The 16,980-nt window shown below is 37.5% G+C and overlaps 1 protein-coding gene across 1 annotated transcript in view; it reads right to left on the bottom strand.

Moving 5' to 3' along the window:
* Positions 1-16,952, bottom strand: part of RAB3IP (RAB3A interacting protein) — an 82,564-nt gene extending 65,612 nt beyond the window's left edge. The window contains exon 1 of the mRNA XM_026448450.1: positions 16,878-16,952. The gene's annotated coding sequence lies outside the window, so the exon portion shown is untranslated. The remainder of the gene's footprint in view (positions 1-16,877) is intronic.
* Between the last annotated feature and the right edge of the window lie 28 nt (positions 16,953-16,980).

Below are 16,980 nucleotides of genomic sequence, written 5' to 3'. Positions count from 1 at the left end.
ATAATCAATTAGTATGAGGAAGGAATAAAAATTGGCTTAATTTTAAAAAATAATTTAAAATTATTAAATGTTTACATTAAAATAAATTCTCTCAGTATACTATTTAAATATGAAAATACTAAAAACAAAATCTAACAGCATTATGCAATCTTAGATTCAATAACAATTATACTATGCTGTGAAACTCTTGAAACAATTTTTTTAACACAGAACATTGTATTCATCATGTACAACACATTTGAAGGCACATACACATTGTGAAATGGCTAACTAGCTAATTAACAAATCATTACCTCATGCCATTATTTTGTGATGAGAACACTCAACAGCTACTCTCTGCATTTTTCAAGTATTTACAGTATATCATCAGGAATTACAGTCATCTCGCTGTACCACAGATCTCTTGAATACATATTTAACTTTGTGATTATACATGACCTTGGTTAGAGTAAGTAGAAAGGCAATAAAGACACACACTCTCTCATACCTGTCACCCAGATTATGAAACTGTTAACATTTTTGAGCCATTTGAGAATGTTCAGACATAATGCCCACTTAATATTTCAATGTATACATATACACTGTGTGTGTGTGTGTATCTGTGTATGTGTGTATCCTAAGTACAAGGACATTCTCCTATCTAACCACAAAATCATCATCAAAATCTGGAAGTTAACATTGATCAAAATTACCATCTAATCAACAGGCCCCATTCAAATTTCACTAATTGTTCCAACAATATCCTTTATATGTACAGGATCCAATCCTGGATAATGTTTCATTTCTATAAGCCTTAAACTTCTCCTCTGATGAGATTAGAATGGGGATAACACGAGACCCTCCCTTGTCCTGGTTGCCGTGAGGATTGAAGGAGACAATCCATGTAAAGTATTTTGTAGAGTACTATGTACCTGACACACAGTATGGCCTCAATAAACATGAATTATCATAGCACAGGCACTAACAATACCACATATGCTTCAGGTTCTCCATAAGCGAAAAACAGTTCACGTAACTATTCAATTACATCACAAAGTTTACATGGAAACTAACAAGTGAACCACTCAAGTTTTTCCTCTGAAGATTTCAAAGCTAAATGGTATCTTACAAATTCTTTATTGATTTTCCACTGTCTGCTGGATAGAGACCAAACTTGTTAGCCAAAAAAATAAGGTTTTCTAGGATCTGAACCCAATCTCTCTTTCCAATTTTTTTTCCTTCCTATGATAGCACTTAGACAGTTGTGGATAATATCTTCCCGGAACTTAAAAAATGCCAAACAGGCCAGGCTTGGTGGCTCACACCTATAATCCCAGCACTTTGGGAGGCCGAGGTCAGAAGTTCAAAACCAGCCTGGCCAACATGGTTAAACCCTGTCTCTACTAAAAATACAAAAATTAGCTGGGCATGGTGGCCCATGCCTGTAATCCCAGCTACTCAGGAGGCTGAGGCAGGAGAATCATTTGAACTCCAGGAGGCGGCGACGGCAGTGAGCTGAAACACTGTACTTCAGCCTGGGCAACAGACTGAGATTCCATCTCAAAAAAAAAAAAAAAAAAAAAAAAAAAAAAAGGCCAAACGAAACAACATAGCACATCATTTCTTCCAAAAGATAGAGAAGTATTTGTTTGTTAAACTAGCTGAAAAATTTAACTCTCAAATCCTTAATAAAAAGTGTTAAAAATAATACAAGTAGAGGAAAAAAACAAAAAGGATTTCAGTAAAGTTGAAAGAGATCAAACTCAGTATCATTTCAAAATTACAAATTAGGGGGGAGGGGGAGGGACAGCATTAGGAGATATACCTAATGTAAATGATGAGTTAATGCTTGCAGCACAACAACATGGCACATGTATACATATGTAACAAACCTGCACGTTGTGCACATGTACCCTAGAACTTAAAGCATAACAAAAAAAGCCCAACATTTAAAAAAAAAATACAAATTAGTATGTGTCACAGACTTTCCAGCATATAGACAACCCAAAGTGCAACAACTCTATCTACAAACGACAAATTTCAAATCCAATAAGCTATTTATTAATAGTAAGTGGTTTATTCTTCAAAATGAAACTAGTCCTTGTTTTTTTCACATAAAATATGCACTATGCCAAATGAAAGATGAGATTAATAAGGAATGTAAGGTGTTTAATACTCCATTAAAATTTATTGTTTTTTTACCCCAAAGAACTTTCATTTTTTATTCATAATTCATATACCTACATATACCAAGAAAACAGCTATATTCAAAGTACATAATTCATTTTCACTTGAATATAGTTCAGGCAAGTACACTAACCAATTCATTACCATAAAAAAACCTTTGTATTAGGTTTGCATTCAACTTTGACATTTTAATCAGTAACTATTTATGATTCTTTCCTCTATCCTATGTACTATGAATTCACCTCTCTATATCGTGAAGGTTCGCTGAATCATAAAATGTAAACGCATTTGCATTTCTGGAAATACAAAACAGTACAAATCCTATGAAGGAAAATTTAGCAATAACTACAAAATGACATTAAACCTGTGACCAAGCATGCCACTCCTGGGGCTTTATCCTAAAGATAAACTGGCAACATGAAAAGCAGCACTGTTTGTAATAGCAAAACACTGATTTGATGAACCAGGGTACATCCTCATAATGAAGCACTGCACAGATGTAAAATACATATCCATATATTGCTATGAAGTGACCTTGAAGATATACCAGTAAATTAAAAAACAGGATAAATAACAGCAAACTACCTTTTATCTAAAAAAGGAGAATAAAAATATAAATATATATACATATATACACATATATATGTGTATATATATAACTTTTTATAATGGAAAGGCTGGGTTCAGCGGCTCACACCTGTAATCCCAAAAACTTGACACACAGAGGCAGGAGGCCAGCTTGTGGCCAAGACTTAAAGACCAGACTGGGCAACATAGTGAGACCTTGTCTTTATGAAAAATTGTAAAATTAGCTGGGTGTGATGGTGCAGGCCTATAGTCCTAACCACCTGGAAAGTTAAGATGGGAGGATGGCTTGAGCTGAGGAATTTGAGGTTACAGTGAGCTTTGATCATACCACTGCACTCCAGCCTGGGTGAAAGAGCAAGACCCTGTCTCAAAAAAAAAAAAAAAAAGAAAAGAAAAGGAAATGGTTACCTACAGAAGGAGAGAAGACACAGTGAAAAATATGAAAGCTAGACTTTTTTCTGAAAGTATCTTACTTTACAGATTTGATTTTGAGCTTGCAACTATGTAAACAATAAAAATTAAAGTTTAAAAAAGAACCCCTAAACATAAAGCAAATAAACTTGTGTATTGAGATGGTAGCTTAACCACACAGAAATGAACTACGTCAGGTGATTTTAAAACACAATAGAAATATATATTCCTAATGGAATGTATTCTAAAAGCAAAAGGAAGTGAAAAAAGTCATAAACTATTTTCAATGTTAATAATAGTAGCAATATTGATACTGTTATTCTGAAACTTTGTATAAGGTGAAGCAAATAAGCTATGCTAATGTCATTTGGAACTAAGATTTTCAGCATATTAGAAAAAAATACAAATATAAAATCAAAGAATTTAAATCCTAGAGGCCTAAATTTGACTCAGAAACACCAGAAAAAGAATTCTAACTTTATACAATGAAAAGGCATAGCAACACTGACCAATTCAGGAGCAATAAGCACCCACGTGCTCAGAGTAATACTATATCCTCCAAAAAGGAACACAGGCTCCCTGGGAAAATGGCTGATTCCAGCCTGGGACAGAAACGGACGAAAGGACCCTGGAACATCTTGTTATACCAGAAAGCAAGTACACTATCAAAAACTACTGGACTGATATCAAAAGGACTCCCACTAACCAAAAACAGGACAATCTGAACATCAAAAAGGATAATATCTGCAAAGAACTGAAAGGCAAGTATTTTTAAATCCATGAGGTCATAATGACACTAAAAATAAAGCAAAGTACCTCACTGGCCTTCTTTGATCAATGCTATGGAACCAATTCATTATTTTCAAAACTGGTAAATAAAATGAAAGAATGAAGTATTTTATCTGGCTTTCCTGTACATCAAGGAACCGAACAGCTCATGAGAAAAAGTTCTTTTTAGCAGAATTCCATTTAATAAATATAACTTTGGAATCCTAATGAAATAATGGATTTAGGGCAGTAATTATTTAAATAGCTATTAAAACCGTAAGGTAAAAGGTTGTTTGAGGAACTTTATAGTTAATCAATCAGAACAACAGTACGGGAACTCACTGATCACATCTTGTCACAAAAAGGGAGACAATCAAACATTATGTATATTATGTGGCAAATAAGAAATGATCATCACTGCCATTAATGAAGCATTCTGGCCCCTCTAAGAAAAAAAAAAGAAAGACCCCCAAACCAAACAAGCCTCTTGATGGTCATCAGTTTATAGTAAATACAGAGGAGAAAGGAACATGTTAAATAACACCACAGGGACAAAAACAGCAAAATCTAGACTTTGAGAAACTCTCATCATAAACAAACCAGCTGGTTTTTCCAATTAAACTGTAAAAAAAAAAAAAAAAAAAAAAAAAAGAGGTAGAGGAAATTTATAGACTTGAGAGAAATAATTAAACACAATCTGTGGGCCTTGTTTGGATTCTTCTTTGAATAAACCAACTGTAAAAACAAGTTATTAGGAATTATAGTTAATTTTAGGGATAATAATGGTATAATGGTTATAATTTTAAAATCCTTATCTTTTAAAGATACACACTGAAGTATTTATAGATGAAATAAGGTTACTTGGATTTGCTTCAAAATAATCCAGGGAGAGAGGAAGGAAGGGAACAGGGAGCCAAGGAGCCAAGTCATTCAACTACCAGTCCCAGTCTCACAGGAAGTTAAGGTGGCTCCTCCCATAACAGCTAGTATTTGTTGGGCACTTACTAAATATTAAGTATAGTGCATCTATGCTTGAGGAAACTGCAGCTTAGAGTAGTCAAAATTAAAGCCTACCGTTACTACATTCTACCATCCAAGCTCTTAACCACCACGACACACCTACTACTACAAGCAGAACTGCTTTGCCACTGCATTGTTCCACTGTTCTAGTGAAAATGTTTCTCTTAGTTTTGAATTAAAATCCATCACGCCTGCAACATTAACCCTATTTTTCCCACATATAAACACAGTATTTCAGCCATTCTTTCAGCAAGTATTTACTAATGACTTACTCTGTATCAGGCTCTGGGGAAAGATGAAAAATCTACTCTCCCTTCAGACAGCCTAACAGAGTAGGAAACTGACAAGTAGAGGCAATGATACCTGATAAATGCCACAGAAGATGCAAACAAACTCAGAGACCACACAGGAAGAACAAATAAATCAGAGGCAAAGGATTCTCGAAAAAATAAAGCCAAAGGAAAGATTCAAACAACGAGTAGGAAATGAGAAAGACAAAACCTCGGTAAGGGATTTCCAGACATATCTATCGTGTGAAAGCAAAGCATTTATACGAAACACAGATACTTCATTAGCTGGGGCACAAGCTATGAATATAAAGTACAAGTCTCCAAGAGAGGCAGGTTTGAATCCCGCTTCTGTCAAATTACTGAGACAATCTGAGGCTAGGTTCTCCCATCTGGAAATCTGTGCCTTGGTTTTGCTACCTAACAGAATGAAAATTAAAAGGGATAATACAATATAACAGTGGTCCTCAACCTTTTTGGCCCCAGGGACCAGTTTCATGGAAGACAATTTTTCCACAGACAGGGCAGAGGGTGGGAGGGGATGGTTTTGGGATGAAACTGTTCCACCTCCAATCATCAGGCATTAGATTCTCTTAAGAATAACGCAACCTAGATCCCTCGCACGTGCAGTTCACAATACGGTTCACACTCCTATGAGAATCTAATGCAGCTGCTGAACTGACAGGAGGTGGAGCTCAGGTGGGAATGCTCACTTGTCCGCCACTTACCTTCTGCCACTTAACCTCCTGCTGTGTGGCCCAATTCTTAACAGGCCACAGACCACTTCTGGTCCACAGCCCAAGGACTGGGGACCCCTGCTATACAGCACTTAGGACAACGCCTCTGAGCAGTGCTTCTAACCTACAATGTTTTCCTTCTGGGGGATATATTTACACACTGTCTAAATTCAAGTCACTTCTGAAAAGGAGATTATTTTGGGGTTAAATGTAATCCCTTTTTCAAGCACGTGAAATTTCCATAAAATATAATGTAGCTGGTAATGAGTTTCCAATCTCAGTGGTCTGAAAATCTTTTGCCCTTTAAATATGTAGAAGCTTTAAGATTTATTTCACATGCAACGTCTTTATAAGAGTAAAATAAACTACTATTTTTAAGCAGTAGTATCTTTTGCATTAAGCAATGAGTGATTCAAAAAGAACTAAATTCAATTGAAGATTATCCCAATTAATAAATTAAACTTGTCAAGGATCATGACCAGTATGTAAAAAAGATGATCACACTAAATTCTTATGGGTGAATTACCAACACAACTTGGCTGGCCTTATTACTGAGCTCCAGGTAAAAAAACCAACTGCAGACCAGAAGAAAAAGTTGATCAAAACAATTTGCTTCTGATCCCCAATATGCATTTCCTGTTAATTTTTCTTTCTCGAAGTCAGTACTATCACAGCAAAAACAACAGCCAATCTTTACTGAAGGTTAACTATGTGTCAGATAGTGGTGCTAAGAATTTCATACATATTACCTCATTTAATAAATGCCTAGAAAGATCCTAATAACTTCTTATGAAATTTATTTATTCTAATTAAAGTGAATTTTTTAAATGTTTCTTGAAAACAAAAGGCATCCCTAGGACAACTCAAGAAATTAGGATTAATGGGAAAATATTTTCAGTGAAACACCTGAAGAACATGAATAAAATGAATATACGTATTTTAAATGAAATCTAGCAACTTGATTTATATCAGTAGTCCAAAAGAAAAAATAAAATCCATTTTTCCATAAAATGCACATTCCCCTAATTTGGACTTACCTTGACAAATGGGAAACACAGGATTTTAATTTTAGAAAAATAAAAACTAAAGCTGTTTTTATCTTTTTTCATATCAATTTAAAGCATGTGAAAATTAAATAATTTGAATTCTATATTTACTAAAATTCCTCAAAGCACTACACTCAGAAAGTAAATCATTTCCAACAAAGGAGGTAATATGGTAACACAGCAGAGTAGAAGCATCAGTACCTGAAGAAGAAAGCTAAGGCTCCTGATCAAGCTCTGAGGTCTATCTATGAACCTGGGCAGGTAACTTATCTGAGCCCAAATATCTTCATCTATTTCATTGCAGAACTGGATCAAACAATCCTGGGAGATAAAGGAGTATACTCTTCTACTAGAAGAAAGGCCAATAGGGTAACTTAGCCAGTATTCACTACCTCACCAAATAGCTTGTACTCTGGAATCAGTCTCAAATCTTGGCTTCACCAGTTACTAATAAAGTGACCTAGAGATCTAAGTCTCAATTTCTCATCTGAAAATGGAGATGACAGGTCAGGCACAGTGGCTCATGCCCTAATTTCAGCACTTTGGAAGGCCAAGACAGGAGGGTTGCTTGAGCCCAAGGAGTTTAAGCAACAACCCAAAGCAACATAGCGAGACCCCGTCTCTATAAAAAATTCAAAAATTAGGAGTGGGTGGTGGCATACACCTGTGGTCCCAGCTACTTGGGAGGCTGATGTGGGAGGATAGCCTGAGCCAGGGAGGTTGAGGCTGTAGTGAACTGTGATCGTGCCACTGCACTCCAGCCTGGGCAACAAAGAAAGACCCACTCTCTCTCTGTCACACACACACACACGGATAAGGGGAGATAACTGTACTATCTCCTAAGGTAGTCATGAGAATTAAAGGACTTAGCACTGTATCTGGCACTTAACCAATTAAGATTGGCTGTTACTATTATAATGATCTCTAGGGCATTTCCTAATACTTGCCAAATATTTTGATCATACTGTATCAGCATAAGCACTATCACTAACAACAAAAAGCAAGGTGTTGAGTCTGGGTTTAAATATAATAATAACAATTAAAAGCTTATTGTTTTGAATGATTTTCCTCAAAAAAAGTAAACATCTATGTATTATACTGTAGTACAATTTTGTTTTACTACTATCACAATAATAGAAATTAAATATTCCAAGGCATGTCAAAAGAAAAGGTTTAAAGATTATGTAAGCACTATTTTCCCCTTTCAATTTATTCACAGACAGTTGTGGAAGGGGGGGCAGGGAGGAAAGTATAGACGCTTTTTAAATTCCCAAATGACTTCTTAATTTAACATGAATTATGAAAGGAACAGTTTCTGAGATTAAAAATGAGACTGCTACTTCAATAGCATATAATTGAACTGTGATAAATTCCATCAGTTACAAATTCCATCACTTCTTTAAAAACCTTCAACATTTACTATATATATTAAATACATTTATTTTATACATATATGTGATAAATTATATTTATTCTTGTTGGAATGGAAGGATGATCGCCAGCTTCAACTCCTCCGGGCAAATCCTGGTACTAAGTTCCAAGAATACAAATAGACCAAAGATACAGCATACAGTCTCTACGAGCCACTGCGAGATTATTCTGAGAGTTGTGGGGAGGGAAGGGGGCAGAAGAAGAATGTTTCAGGGAGAAGTAAAATATAAGTCAGATTTTAAATGCTGAATACAAGTCCGGTAGACGCGCAAGGGGAATAGGATAGTACAGTCAGGGAATAAGGGTCTGGCACTAATAAAACTAACAAAGGAGAGAGTAACAGAAAAGCAGGCTGGAGAGGCGGACTGTGAGAGACCATTAAAAGCCTTCTTTAAAAGAGAAAATGCTGCTTAAAGTTTATCCTGAAGAGATGTTGAGATCTACATTTTAGAAAGTATACATGCATTGTAATGTAGTCGTTTAAAAATGACTCCCAAGGCAATGAGAACTTTACTAGAGAGACTAGAGGCCGTTTAAAAGATTACTGTCTGATCTAATGCCAAGGTCATGGACCGGAAATGAGGGGATGGAGGCATACACACATATGGAAAACATTCAGAACAGCTTCATTTGTATTTATTCACGAACACACAGTTATTCCAGTTAATCTTCAGAGCATTCATTTGAAATGGTTCTTATCCCTATTTTACATATATAAAAAACTGAAGCTCAGAGAGATTAATGTTGTCAAATAGCCAAAAAGTAACAGAGGTAGTATTCAAACTCTGGTGTGTCTGACTCTAACACCTAACTCCACTACATCTGAGATACACTTAGAAGGTGAAATGGATAGGGAGTAGGGAGATGGGAATACAGGTTAAATCACAGCAAAGAATCTCTAAGAAGTGAACAATCCTGGGTTCAGCAAACCACCATGGCACGTGTATACTTATGTAACAAACCTGCATGTTCTGCACATGTATCCCAGAACTTAAAGTATAAAAAAAAGTAAACAATCCAAACAGAATAATTATGTTTAATCTCTGAACCCTTCTCTTACTTTCGCAAAGACAAAACTGAAGTTTCTCTAAAGCACTGCTATTGAAATGAGCATCTGCTATTGCTTTGTGTTCTATTATTTTCTTGAAGTTGACAGCCGAGTGGTTCTTCCAATTGAAGCCCCCATTCGCATAATAATTATTTCCCAGGACGTCTTACACTCATGAACTGTCTCCACACTAGGATTAAAAACAGACGCAGTCCCCGGACGCTTAAACCAAACTACATTTACCGCTATACGACCGGGGTCTACTACGGATGATGCTCAGAAATCTGCGGCGCCAACCACAGCTTTATACCTATCTTCGTAGAACTAATTCCACTAAAAATTTTTGAAATAGGACCCGTATTTACCCTATAAACTTACCACACCCTACTCCATACTCTTAATACACCTTCACCCCATAAATCTCTACAAAACATCTCTACAGACCCACTGTACAGCTGCCCCAGCATTAACCTTTTAAGTTAAAGACCGAGAGAAACAACACCTCTCTACAGTGAAATGCCCCAACTAGATACATCTACGTGACCCAGCATCATCATATCCATACTCCTCACACTATACCTCACCATCCAACTAAAACTATTAAACACAAATTATTATTTACACCTCTCGAAAAAAAAATTGACACACAAAACTGTAACAACCCTTGAGAATCAAAATGAACGAAAATCTACTCCATTCATCGCCCCAACAATTCTAAGCCTGCCTGCTATAGTACCCATCATTCTATTTCCCTCCTTACTAATTCCAACTTCCAAGCACCTTATCAACAATCAACTAATTATCATCCAACAAAAATTAATTCAACTTATCCTAAAACAAATAATAACAATTCACAATACCAAAGGACAAATCTGATCCCTCATACTAATATCCCTAATTACCTTTATTACCATAACCAACCTCCTTGGACTTCTACCTCACTCATTTACACCAACCACCCTATATTATTTTTGTTATCATTTCCTCCTCTGTTTTGCTACTATGCCAGAATTTAAAATATTTATTTGGCTCCTTACAGGACTTGGAAAAAAACAGCATATAAATCAAAATAAACAGAAACTTGAATTTACTATAGTACCCATATCCCTGTGTATTTTCTTTAAAAGTATAGATATTTTATATCAAGGAATTAGTGTTAATTTTTTAAGTTTGTAATAGCAAAAGCAGGAAATGTAGATTAAAATGAAAAAATAAAAAACAAAGTTTGTAAAAGTACTGTAGTTAACTGCTCTTATCTTTGGGAAATACATACTGAAATATCTACAGGGGAAATTACACAGGACTTGCAATTTGTTTCAAAATAATATAGAAGTGGGAGAAGCAGATGGATGAGGACTGATCATTGTTGACAGTTACTGGGCTACATGATGGAAACTTTCAGGTTTATTACAGTATTGTGTCTACTTATCTTATTTGAAACTCTCTGTAATTATAATGCTCTCAAAATAAAAAGGGAAGTTCAAAATGTATTCAAATACTGTATAATAAAGGAGGAAAAAACAAAACAAGCATATATATAAATTCATTTTTTCATTAGCTTTCATAATAATGTTAAAGTTGGCTTCCCAAACTCACATTTTAGTTACGACGAAAAAAAATCGCATTTGTCTTTTAAGAAGCGTTCTATGTCTATAAATGCAAATGTAATTAATAGCCCAAGGGCAAAAATAGTCAACTGATTAATCAGGCTACACAATTTTCCCATTTTTATTAAAATAGATCACAAATGAATTCCCACTAATTCCACAATACTTTTGTTTTTGTTTTTGAGATGCAGTCGCGCTCTGTCGCCCAGGCTGGAGTGCAGTGGCACAATCTCGGCTCACTGCAACATATGTCTCCTGAGTAGCTGGGATTACAGGCGCCCGTCACCACACCCAGCTAATTTTTTGTATTTTTAGTAGAGATGGGGTTTTGCCATGTTGACCAGGTTTGTCTCAAACTCCTGACCTCAAGTAACTATCAGGAGTAACTGTTAATGGTTTAAATTAACAGAACACTGCATGTTCTCACTCATAAGTGGGAGATGAACAATGAGAACACATGGACACAGGGAGGGGAATATCACACCTGTCGGGCCTGTTGGGGAGTTGGGGTCTAGGGAAGGGATAGCATTAGGAGAAATATCCAATGTAGATGATGGGTTGATGGGTGCAGCAAACCACCATGGCACGTATATACCTATGTAACAAACCTGTACCTTCTGCACATGTATCCTAGAACTTAAAAGTATAATTTTTTTTAAAAATCATTTTCCAAATTTCTTTTTCTCAATAATGGAAGCCTCATTTTATATATCCTCTTAAGAATATATGTCAACTAAACATTCAATAGGCGCTGAAGTATGCACTGACTGAATAAATAAACAAGAGTCTTTAGAGAATGAATGAATAGCAAAGCAGTAAAGAGTGGAGACAGTTATTCAGGCCACATTTTTGCTGAAAAAGAAATGAAACAGTAAGTACCGTGTGAGAGTATCAAAACTGGAGAAATTGAAGTTTGAGAAAACCTGAGCATTTTAACAGACTAATTTCAGAAAACCTTCCTTCTAGTTCAGATTCTGTCACTGACAAGCTGTGCGAACTGACACAAGTCATATAATCTCTCTAAGTTTCAGTTTTGACATCTATAATGGTAGTGGTATTATCTCCTCTGCCTACATTTGAGAAAATCAAATGGCATATCAATGTAAAAATGTTGTACACGTTGTAAAGCACAATACAAATGTACGATTTTATAAAGATCTAAGAAAGAAAAAAAGTAATGGGGGGAAATAGCAAAAGCATACTGAAGGAGATGAGTCTCACAAATCAGAAGGGATCTTTATTTATCTTAGATAAAAGGGAAAGAAGGGGAAAACTAGTCTTTCCGAGGCATGTGGTTCAAATATGATTCTTTTCCCCACAGGGAGCTGATACAAATTTGCTTGTTGTTTTTTCAAACTTATTTTAGTTTTTCCTTTATACTTTATCCTTATCTGACAACCAGGTGCCCCCAAACAAATATTCAATACTATTACTTTTATCTGGGCATATCAAATTACAATTCACTTATTTAAGTGGTTCTAAGCTATCATCTGTATGCTCCTTTATGCTTATAGGGCATTCTCACATTCTTGAATAGAGTTTCTTTATACTAAAAACTGTCAATTCATACACTTATATCCGTACCCCTGAGGAGAATTTCATCAACTTACCATTATGCTTATATTTACAATCCTGTTGTTAACTACAAGCATCAAATCTTCCATGAACTTGAACTATCTGAATAATTTTCATTCTTTTTCCTCTAAGTAATATCACTTGGCCGGGCGCGGTGGCTCAAGCCTGTAATCCCAGCACTTTGGGAGGCCGAGACGGGCGGATCACGAGGTCAGGAGATCGAGACCATCCTGGCTAACACGGTGAAACCCCGTCTCTACTAAAAACACAAAAAACTAGCCGGGCGAGGTGGCGGGCGCCTGTAGTCCCAGCTACTCCGGAGGCTGAGGCAGGAGAATGGCGTAAACCCGGGAGGCGGAGCTTGCAGTGAGCTGAGATCTGGCCACTGCACTCCAGCTCGGGCGACAGAGCAAGACTCCGTCTCAAAAGAAAAAAAAAAAAAAGTAATATCACTTTATGGCTATAGTTATCTAATTTCATGTTGCCTATATTCTAAGATAAATCAGGTTACTTTTTCCACTTTTCTCTAACCAAGACTATGTAAGATGTAAGCTCAAAAAGCTACCTCATTTAGTTGTAAGTTGAAAAAGAAAGCAGAAGGGAAAATAGAGATAGCAAGTTAATGCTCCCAGTTGTGTAAGTATCTTCCTCTTCCTTCCTTTGTCCCTTCATTTCTCATTCAATGTTCATTTCAATTTCTGCTGCTAGATCAGCTTCAATACACCGTAACATTCTTCAACTGATCATCCATCACCAAACATAGCACAGTACCTACCAGGCCCAATGTTAAAGCTATAGAATGAGGTAAGCCCTACTCTCGAAGAACTTGTAGACTAGAGGAAGAGACCATCTTGTCAACAAACATGTTTCTAGGTCCCTAGAAACAGTTACAAATACAACACAAATATCAAAGCTCATAAATACCAAAAAAGAGATACTCAGTATTACAAAAGCATAAAATTTTTTAAAAGAGTACTACCTGGTACAACTAAGGATAGCAGCACAAAAAAAGGACAAACTAGCTAGAAAGCAGTTTACAAAAGCTCAGATATTTTGTTTTTAGGATATCAAATGCATAGTAACCAATTTACTATGCTTTGTTGAATTGCATCTTAATCAGAATTACACTGGACAAAAGTTTAGTTTGAAAAAGCGTACTCCCTCGGAATATCTTCAAAGCTTTCCCTCATTACCTCAGTGCACAAATATCTCTTCCCACTACCCATCTGTCCTTCCTCTCCACTACTCAACTATCCTAGCACTTTGTCTTAGTTGACATTCATTAAAATATGTAACGTGTGTTCTACATTTTGAAGAACTTATAAAAGATATGGGAATGATTATAAGGCCCTATCTCCCATATTCCTTAAGAATTGTTTCCTTTAACCCCTACTGTGACTTGCAGAGTAGATGCTCAATTGAGTATATGATTTAAAAAAATCTCTGGTGATACATGAGAATTACATATTACATTAATATTGCATATCTCATAAAAGCTAAATTACAAACAGTTCTTCAGCATTATAAGCTACACACAAAGAAGTGATAATGCAGTGATTATGAGCAAACAATTCTTCAACATTACCACTTATACATGAAGAAATGACAGAATGTAGTGGTTAAGAGCACAGACATGGAAGACAAACTGACATCTAATCCAGACCTGCCACTTAATTAACTATATGACTTTGAGCAAACTACGTAAGGTCTCAGTGTCTCAATTTTCTCAACTACAAAATAGGGATAAAGTATTATCTCCTAGCTCACTGTGAGAGTGAGTGAGTTAGTATAAGGCTTATACCAGGACTTGGCTGGATAAGCACTAGACTTAAAAGTAACTGTAGTAGCAAGGCTGGTATCACCGTCATTAGAAAACTTGGGTATTTTTAAACCAGAAATACAAATGGTAACACTTGTCATCTGTGTGCCTCCTTACAGTTACAAAGTTCTTTAATAGAAAGTGCAGACCAGGAATGTAAGGAATAAGAGCACTAAGTTCCATTTTGGGCAGTTGGATACAGTTTTTAATACCGGCTGTCACTGGCCAGCTGTACGACCACCTACAACTTAGTAACTACAGACAAATTATCGCAACTTTCTAAGCCTCCATTTCCTGATTTGTAAAATTTGACAAGTCACCTATATCCCAGGAATGTCCAGAGGACTGAGGAGTCAAGGTATTGAAAACAAGCACACACAGTGCCTTGCACACAAGCAAGCTCACATTGGTTCCTTCTCCCCTTCCCTACATCTCTAATGGAGTATCTTATTAAATTCTCATCTCACCACTGTGAAGTTCATATTAGGTTGAAACATAAAAAACAGCAGAATATTAGCAATTTCAACCTAATAGTATTTCCACTGACAAATGGAGAAAATAAGCTCAAATAGGTTAAACGTTTTACTCAAGGTTTTATGCACAGTAAGTGATGGGACTCAACATTAAACAATTTTTCATTCAGCCAGCTTACTAATTTGTTCACTGACTCCTGCTGAAGGGGAAAAAAGTATACTAACTACTATAATGCATATAAAACTACTGTAATCTACAAGGTATTTTTTCCTGCCATGTTTAAAAAATGAGGGGGTGAAACAGATTTCTAAGAACATTTCCATTTTTAAAATTATTTGTAGAGGATGTGTGTGGGGGGGAGGATGAGGGTTTACACAAAATCAAAGGTAAAGAATATTAAAGGAAGCATATGGATAATTACACTAATTCAAAAAGTACAATAGGATCTATTCAGAAAACCCACAAAGCAGCTAAACATTAAATGGCCATCCTGGTGAAAGGTTACAAGTATTCAATACCACAGATGAGTTGTCTGCCAAACACAGAAGGAAGAGATTAAACACTTTGGTTCACAAAGGTATATATTACTGTAATGGAAAAAAATGCAAAAGCTTTTCCTTTAATAGTTAAAAAATGGACTACTTAACTGTATAACTGTTTATTACTATAAATTCCACCAGGGCTTTAGGATTAGATCACATAAGCCGTATCTGGAATACAATGTCCAAACACGAAAAGTCCTATCAAAATGCACAGTACTAGTAAATAAATAACAAATGGTAACAGCACAAGGCCCCATAAAACTGGTGAAATATTTAACAGTATCAAATATTTACTACGATTAGTCTACAACCCTATTCTGCCTCTTTTCTCCTTGATTTGTCATTCACCACTGGAAAAAAAAAAAACCTTCATGAACAACAAAATGAGAAAAAGGATAATAAACAAGAACTGGGTCTTTCAATTGATTTACAATGGAACAGTTTTGTTGTAATCCTCTTATGGGCCCTCCTCCAATTATGCAATCATTCCACTGCAAGAGATTACAAGGCTTTTAACCCGACACTGAAAGGAAGGAGTTGGGGTGAAACAGGAGAGTGTTTAACAGGTAGCCTCCGAACAGGCAACATTTCCATGAAACTAAATTGCTTCTCAGTAATCAGTACTAACTCAGCGCTCTTGTCTTTCAAAACCTTACCCTTTAGCCATTGCAGATATATCTTTTTTTAATCCCATAACAACCGGCAACTCTTTACATGCTGCGGCTTCCACCCAGCATCATCACTTCTGGAGCCCGGAAGCTCGCGCTTCCCCGGGCGGTCGGGGCGAGTTGTCAACGCTGGAAGGGCAGAGCCGTGCAATCCCACCCGTGCAGCTCGTCTCAACTCCCCCGAACACAAGTCTGGCGGCAAGGAGCTGCCTCCTCGGACGCGACTCCGGGCGCCTGCCCGAAATTTCCCACCAGGTTTCACCGAAACCTCCCGAGGTTGACCTCTACGCCTCGGCACGGTGCCTCACGCGTCGTTTCCTAAGACTGGGGCACGAAACCACCCCAGGTCCACAGCTATTGCCCCGTGCATAGCCCTGCCGCGCGGCGTCCGGTGTTGTGAGCGGCTTCCGACTTGTTCGGGAACTCCGTCTTCATCCCCTTAGCGACCCCGGCCCTCCGCTCCCGGCCGCGCCCGCCCGCCGCCAGGTAACCCGCCGGGCTCCGGCTCCCTGCCCCGGGCGCGCGGGACCGCGCAGTTAATGTGTAACGCGCCCGTGCCCGGGAGAGGAGCCGCCTCCCGGCGCCCACCAGCAGCCCAGGGGGCGGCCGGCTGACCCGGGGGACAAGGTCCCCCCACACGCCGCCCCCAAGAGCCCGGAGCCCAATTGCCCAGGCAGAGAGCGCGCTCACCGGGCCGGGGCATCCCGCCGAACACCCGCGCGCCGCGCCTTCCACGGCGCCGGCACCTGCACCTGCCGCGGCCGCCCCTCCTGGCCGACTGGCCGAAGGCGGG

Source organism: Piliocolobus tephrosceles, chromosome 10 (assembly GCF_002776525.5).
Source record: "Piliocolobus tephrosceles isolate RC106 chromosome 10, ASM277652v3, whole genome shotgun sequence".
In the NCBI taxonomy this organism is placed as follows: domain Eukaryota; kingdom Metazoa; phylum Chordata; class Mammalia; order Primates; family Cercopithecidae; genus Piliocolobus; species Piliocolobus tephrosceles.
Note: the sequence above shows the minus strand (reverse complement) of the source record. Positions and strands in the feature narration are given on the sequence as shown.